Consider the following 8,533-nt stretch of genomic DNA (forward strand, 5'->3'; position numbering starts at 1 on the left):
ACTGATCTAGAATCCGTTAGAGACAACTTCCACAACCTTACATAGGACTGAGCTCATTGCTGATCAGGCTGACAGTGTTTGATTACATTTGTTAAGTTCTTCATAAAAATCTGTGCCTGGTGGTTATGTCCAGGTCTCAATTCAATAACAGTAATTCTAAAGCAATTACAGTGTCTTGTCATGGAGAACTCCTGTCTTCTTACTGTGGCCCATGCAGAAATGCAAGTCATGATATTCATAGAATCATACAGCATGTACAGATGCCATTCAGTCCATTGAGCCTCTTTGAAGGAGCTATCCAATTAGTCCCATTGCTTTGCTCTTCCCCCATAGCTTTGCGATTTTTTTCCCCTTCAGTATTTATTCAATTCCCTTTGAAAGTTATTGAATTTGCTTCCACCATCCAGTCTCCGGAGAGGTGAGAGCCCAAATACATTCCCTTTCACATGCCTTTTTCACTGTTATGCCCTTTTCTCATGGGACAGCACTATCGCACCTATGTTCATATGTGATGTATAGAGTGCCAGCCAGATCAAGATGGATATGACCATTCTTGTTAAATGGGGCAGTGTTTAGAGGCGAAAAGGAAGATGTATTACCTGAACAGCATGATGTCTATATTTCTGTGGCATCGTGTAAACACTGTCCATTAGAAATGATTGCCATCGCAGCACAAGGTGGTCTGAACAGGTTCATAATTCTTTATAGTGCAAAGCATTGCAGAGGGTAAATGACTGAGAAGGTGCAACCCACAGTCCTTTACCTGACCTGTGTCAGCTGTAATCTAAATCAAACTGGCAGCTGCACAAATATTGGACAGGGCCCTTTTAACATTTGCAGCTTTGTGGTTAGAGCAGGATGTCTAAAAATAAAGATAGTCGATCAGTGTCGCTGAATAAAAAATTGTTTTTCATTGTAGTTTTGTTAAATTTGGAGATGGTGCAATGTTTTACACAGGCCTGTTCTGATATAGTTAGTGCTTCACTGTACATAGTCCATCTTAATGAATTTTATATGAGCTGAAGTATAGCAGACAGAAAGGCTTTGACGTCCTGTTATTAGAATAAGCCCTCTTACTAATAAACCACAGTAGATCTGACTAATAATATATTGTGAATAGAGGTGGACTATGAATCAGTGGCTTATTAATTTCTTATAGGAACAAGGCATACATTATGGAGACTGGTCATTGTATTTTAACCCTGTTTTCGTGCAAAGTTGGCTGAACTCAAGTGGCGCATGAATGTGCCCAGACGGGCAGTGGCAGGGTAGGATCATTGAATTCCAAGAAGCTAGCCCTTCCCAAAAATGCATATGTACTCCTTCTGTGATTGGCTAGAGCACACAAAATCTGATAAGGCAGCAGATTGTAAAAGGGCTGCTGATCAGCATTAGAAAGTACAGCCAAAGAAAATTTTTTTTTTCCAAAATATACTTTATTCATAAAAATCTGTAAAAATTACATTGCCAAACAGTTTCAAACAGCACCAAAAAATACAAACATTGCAAGGGAGATCAGTTTCCTTCAAAACAATCATGAGTTGCCTCACAACCCTTCCATTTCATTTGTCATGCCATTAACATCTTTACATTTTACAGCAAATGAAAATTTTTCCGATACAGTTCGAGGGGTTTCCCATGGATCCAGCCCCTCAGTTCAGCTTGGTGGGGGGACCTTACACTGTGGTCTTTCCCCATTGAACCTTTGCTGCAGATGCCCCAAGCTTTAGTGTGTCCCTCAGCACGTAGTCCTGGACCTTGGAATGTGCCAGTCTGCAACATTCGGTGGTGGACAACTCTTTGCGCTGGAAGACCAGCAAGTTTCGGGCAGACCAAAGGGTGTCTTTCACCGAATTGATAGTCCTCCAGCAGCAGTTGATGTTTGTCTCGGTGTGCGTCCCTGGGAACAGCCCGTAGAGCACAGACTCCTGTGTTACAGAGCTGCTTGGGATGAACCTCGACAAAAACCACTGCATCTCTTTCCACACCTGCTTTGCAAAGACACATTCCAGGAGGAGGTGGGCAACCGTCTCTTCCCCACCACAGCCACCATGGGGGCATTGCGCAGAGGGGGCGAGACTTCGGGCGTGCAGGAAGGATCTGATGGGGAGGGCCCTTCTCACCACCAGCCAAGCTACATCTTGGTGCTTGTTTGAAAGTTCTGGTGATGAGGCATTCCGCCAAATGACTTTGGTGGTCTGCTCGGGGAACCATCCGACAGGATCCACCGTCTCTTTTTCCCGTAGGGACTTGAGGACATTCCGTGCAGACCACTGCCTGATGGATCGGTGGTCAAAGGTGTTTTCCCGCAGAAACTGCTCCACGAAGGATAGGTGGTACGGCACGGTCCAACTGGATGGAGCGTTCCGCGGCAATGTGATACTTCTGGAAGTGTTATGATGGAGGTAAACACAGCAGCCAATTGGCAAGATTCCACAAACAGCATTTGACCAGATACCCTGTTTCAGTGATGTTGACCGAGGGGGTAAATATTAGGCTGGACAACTCATCTGCTCTTCTCCAAAGAAAGCTGTGGGAGCTTTTGTATCCACCTGAGCAAACAGCTGGGACCTTACACTGACACCACCTCTGGACAATGGAACCCCTGACAGTGCAACACTCCATCAGTACTAGTAGATTATGTGCTCAGGTTTCTGGAGTGTGGTTTGAATAAGTTTCTGGCACAGAAATAAGAGGGAGAAGCATTGTCCAGGACACTGAGGACAGTTCCCCTAATCTTCCTCAAAATTGTGACATAGAAGCATTTACATCCACCTGAAGGGGAAGACAGGACCTTGGTTTAACATCTTGTTTGAAAGACAACTCAGCACTCACTGGAATGTTAGCCTAGATTTTGTGCTTAAGTCCCTGGAGAGAGACTTGAACCCACAACCTTCTGGCTCAGAGGTGAAGATAGTCCCTACTGAGGCATGACTGGCACTGGAACTGATTCCTTTATGTCGGCTGGAATCTTTGGAGGTCCAGACTGCATAGGTACAGGTAGGATGGTGAGTCACTGCAGTGTCAGATCCATCGGACCTGGTGTCAAATGCAAATTAAGTTCAGCTACATCTAGAGAATTGTCAAGGTGAGTGCCACCCACCTTTGCATGCATTATTCCTAATGAGAATGGTATGCAGGGTAGAAATATAAATACTGAGGTGATGCATCCTCTGGGAGATAGCACACAAAATGTAGTGCGAGCCCTTTTACTCCCTTTTCTGAAACATTGTTTTGTTACACAAAGGCTATAGGATATCATTCTAATGAGGAAACAGTAATAACTTGAACTCAACAGGACTGCCACAACAGTCAGTTTTGCAATGCCTGTGCACAGGTATGGCAGTATACTGGCCATTGGGGTGGTGTTTGGGTTGCTCAAATGGATTTGAAGTTCATTTAAGTTCATTTGTATGTATGGAAGCTCAGTTCTTGTACTATGAGCAGATGAGACATTAAACCAAGGTCCATGCCACTATTTTGAAAAAGTGCAGGGGAGTTCTCAAATTGCCTGCTGTGTTTCCTTACAGTACAACAGCAACTACACTTCAAAAGTATTTCATTGTAAGGCAATTTGGGACAGCTTGAGTTTGTGAATGAGGTGATAAGTGCAAGACTTTCTTCCAAAAAGCAAGTTTCCAACAACAAGCAACTGAGGTTTAAGGATTGTACTAACACAGGGTGGTTTAGCATGGCAGTCCTGTATCTAACACAGGGTGGGTCAGTACAGGACTCTTGTATTAACACAATGTGAACCATTTTATAAGTTGTGGACTCCACACAGCAAAAATATATTAAATTCAGGACCTAACTAACATCATTGTTCCATTTAAATTATCTCACTGAATTGTAGAATCATACAGCACTGATGGAGGCCACAAGACCCATCATGCCTGTGCTGTCTCTTTGAATGATCTATCCTTTTGGTCCCATTTTCCCTGCTCTTTCCCCATACTCCTACAACATTATCCTTTTTAAGTATTTATCCAATTCCCTTTTGAAAATTATGGTTGAATTTGCTTCCATTGCCCTTTCAGACAGTGCATTACAGATCATAACGGAGTAAAGACATTTCTGCTCATCTCACCCCCTGGCCTTTTGCAAAATTATCTTAAATCTGTGTCCTCTGATTACCGATCCTCACTTCACCTTTTATTGAAAAATTCAGTGCGGTATGAATCGGACAAACAATCTTAGGTTGGCAGTTGAGTCTCAAAAAATCAGTGCTACATGATACAGATGAAAGGCTATTAAGAGAGATGGTGCTTTTATCTTTGTGTAAGTATTATTAGTTTTATCTGATAATTCAGTATTTCTCAGCAATATTAATATTTAAGCAATATTAAAGCACCGTGGGTCATTTTACTACATTAAAGGCGCTATATAAATTCAAGTTGTTGCTGATGATTTGCCCAAATCGTGTAACATTTTTTCAATCATAGATATGAAATATGTATAACAAATTCTTTTCTTGAGAGCGTTGCTGTTGATATGAAAGTTACACAGAGGCTCATAATAAGACTCACGGGTTTCTTGGCGAAATAATCTGTACAAGCACAACTCACATAGTGGTTTGCTTTCCTCTTGTCCATCTTGCATGCACTATAGCTTGGCTGATGCTGAGTTTATTTAAGCTCAATGTTATGTACAGAAGCTCAGTTCTTGTACACAAGCATCTGATAGTTGCTGAATTCAGCTGAGAGGTGGGCCGTGGTTAAAAAAAAGCACAGACGGAGATCTCCTTGTTGGTTTTTCATCTAACAGAAGTAAGACTGTTTTAATCCATATCCCATTTGTTCACATGTCTGGGGATCTATGATTGCATAGATTTCACTGTTTTCACCATTGTTTTTGACATGGTTCATTCGTATACCTGAACTTCTGACTCCTAATTGACTCTAGCGGACACCAAACATCATGCCTACTGTGTTTGCCTCTTAAATATGGATTAGGAATTTATACTTTTCTCACAGCAATTGTGAGGATGGAAAATAGAATCTGAAATAATGTCTTGTTTTTTAGATAAAAGCAGGAGGTTTCCTCAACACTCCCATTGAGCTGGAGTCAAGAAAATTCTGAAATTTCCAAAAGTCTCCTAATTAATCAGGTCAGACAATAATAGCATCTTCAGGAATGGATTGTTTCTTTAAGAAATTCCTCTTTCACCACACCTTTGGTCAACTGCCCTAAAATCTCCTTATTTTGTCTGACGCTATATAAATGCACATTGCTATTGTTCCCACTGGAAGCAAGCAATTGTCTTCTGAGATCCAGAATTCTCTGTAGAATTCTTCATAACAGGGCAAGTGGCTCTGCTGAGCATGATGGACTTGGTGGCTAAATGCTAGCCCTGTGGTTTTGATGTGTCAGCGGATAAATGCAGTAACTGGATAAATAGCTGCTAAAAGATAGCTGGATCGGGAAACAAAAGCAAAATACAATGGTGAGAACTGGCAAAGAGAGAAAAAAAAATCCTTTTATGGTAGCAAGAAGCCAGGGAGCGAGACAAAGAGTATGCCCCTTATAAGGTATCAATCAGGCTTGCTTCCAACTGTGCAAAAGAGGGGAATGAGATATTGAATACAGGAGAGTGCAAGTTATCTCAGTTGAGTAGCTAACCACGATATACACAAATAAGAGGACAGGAAAGTAGACATTCCTAATCTCCTGGAACAATGGCTTGCTCACCCTGCAATTCTGAACTGTATTCAGCAGTTGAGAGTATTATTTAGACCTGTTTATTATCATTCGGCAATCAAGCAATGTGCTTTTGTATAGGAGGCCCCATCTGCCCTCTTAGGTGAATGTAAAAGAATCCTTGGCACTATTTTGAAGAGTAAGGGAGTTCTCCCCAGTGTGCTGGCAAATATTTATCCCTCAATCAACATCACTAAAACAGATTATCTGATCATTATCACATTGCTAGTTGTGGGGTCTTGTTGTGTGCAAATTGGCTGCCATGATTTCTGCATTACAAGCGTGATTACACTTCAAAAACGATTTCATTGTCTGCAAAGCACTTTGGGACATCCGGTGTTGTGAAAGGTGTTATATACATGCAAGACTTTTCATTTTGCTAATGGTCAGAACGAGTAATAAGGCTAATTCCCCTAAACTTAGGGACAAGTAGTATAAGTAAAATTGGAACCTTACAGAGTTAAGACATACTGTGGTGGAGTCATAAGATCCTTATTCACTAATACTATAATTTGACTAAGGAAAACCTAAAAACAAAAGCATTCTACTCTGTGGTACTTAAGGACACAGTAGTGCACCAACATAGTGGTTGTAAGTTTAAACCCCAACCGTAGGAAGTTACAGTTATTCACTAAATCTGAAAGTGGCCACAGGAGCTGTTGGGTTGTTCTAAAAACTCAACATACGCCAAGTGCCCTTTCAGGAAGGGAAGCCATCACCTCTATTTGACCTACATGACACTCCAGTCGCAGACGATATAAGAAAAGAAAACTTGCATTATATAGTGCCTTTGCACAAATTCGGGATGCCTCAAGGTGCTGCCTAGCCAATGAAATACTTTTGAAATATGGTCACTGTTGCAAGTCAGGGAAACAGCAGCCAATTTGCACACAGCAAGATCCCACAAACAGCAATGAGATAAGTCACCAGTTAATTTTTTTAGTGATGCTTAAGAGACAATTGTTGGCTAGGACACTGGGAGAACTCTCCTGTTCTTCTCCGAAAAGTACCAAGGGATCTTTTGCATCTAGTTGACAGAGCAGATGGGCCTAGGGTGAAGCAACTCATCCAATGACAGAATCATCGACAGTTGCGCACTCCCTCAGTATTGTGCTGAAGCATCAGTCTAGATTATGTGCTCAAGTCTCTACAGTGGGGCTTGAAACAATGAATTTCTGATGCAGAGATAAAATTGCCATCACTTGAGTCAAAGCTGAAACCTAATATCATTAATTTTTAATGACCTATTACTCAAGGAGCAGCTAAATAGAGATGGACAATAAATGTGGCCTTTCCAGTGTTACCTACAACCTGGGAACAAATTATGAAACAAAAATTCATCCCTTCCAAACAAAAGCAGGCATGAGGAAAACATAAAACAACTCTTAATTTAGGACACTGATTATTGTAAATGTTCCTTGCAAAGGGAAGAAAGATTTAATTCCAAAAGTAATCCAGTTGTTTTTTTTTACAACTATCATCAGGATAATGCTCAGGTTCACAATTAAGATATGCTCTTCACTCCCATTGCAATAATTCCATCGATCCACAGACCACTCAGTTTGGGCAAACACTGGCCCTGACCAGATTCTGCCTTGATGCATCTCTCTCGACTTGGCAAATTTAATTTTCATTGCTGTTCTAAAAAATAAATTGTGCCAAATCTTTTTTTGGCTAATGTCTACCTGTCATGCATGTTAATTCTTGTTTCAAAAGCATGTTTTCTTAAACCTACTGTGCTTGTTTGTTCATTGTGAATCAGTTTAGAATGTTCTAACTTGCTTGATGAGTGACAGTCATGGCTTCAAGATAAGATCCAACTGCATTCAGCAGCATTCTTTTTCAAACATTGGCATTTCAATTCACTGAATGCAATTAATCAGTAAACAGGCCAGTTCCTCTTGATAATTGTCAACAAAGAATTCTTTTATATTTGTACAAATACAACCTGCCAAAAGATGTATTTTTGAACAATATTTAAAAATAGCAAACACTTTTGTCCAATTATGGGGTACATTCCATTCATATTGCTACTCATTATAGACTGTACGGTCCTTGCAAAACCATAATTTGTAAAGGCTTCAAGGTACTAACAAGTTGCTTGGCTGTGAGCCCAGCTTGAGCTTAGAGAAATAGAGGGGAAAATGCTATGAATGTGGAATGCTTTAGGATAATAATGAGGTTTGAGCACCACTTTTAGTGACACTCAAAGCCACTGCTGGCTTCCAGCCCATAAGGAGTCAGATGTCCCCTCAGTCTCACTCAGCACCTGGTATTTTCGGGTCGAACTCCTCCGGCATGCTTGGTTCTTCTTGTCTTTCTCTAGTTTCCTTTTTATTCTTGAAGACTGGTATCAAGTTGGAAAGTGCGGTGCTGCTTCTGCAGCCCAGTACTGACTCAAACTAGCCAAGCTCCAGGAAATGATCTTGCTTTGTTTCCATTGGCACTGGCTGCACTGATGAGTTTTTTTTTAAAGCCTATTTCGGAATAGAAAATACAAATAATCCGGCTTTGTGACCACATGTTCACCTCTTAAAAACTGGAGCAAGTTCCTCTCCCTCGTTAAGAACGCTTGCTGCAGTCAGAGGCTTTTCAGCAACAGTCAACGTCTGCAACCGGATGTACAATAGGCTGAATCCCTGTAATGTGGAGAGTTGAATCCTTACTCAGTCACTGTTGGTATTGGACCAGTTGGTGCAGTGTGCTGCCTTACTATGGATGATTATGCAATAAACTCCATGCCGCCTGACATAAAACAATATATGTACAATCCACATTCATCACACCAAAAACTGGAGCCACTCATATATTTTTTTTCAAAAAAGGTAAAACATGA

Source organism: Heterodontus francisci, chromosome 3, assembly GCF_036365525.1.
Source record: "Heterodontus francisci isolate sHetFra1 chromosome 3, sHetFra1.hap1, whole genome shotgun sequence".
NCBI lineage: Eukaryota > Metazoa > Chordata > Chondrichthyes > Heterodontiformes > Heterodontidae > Heterodontus > Heterodontus francisci.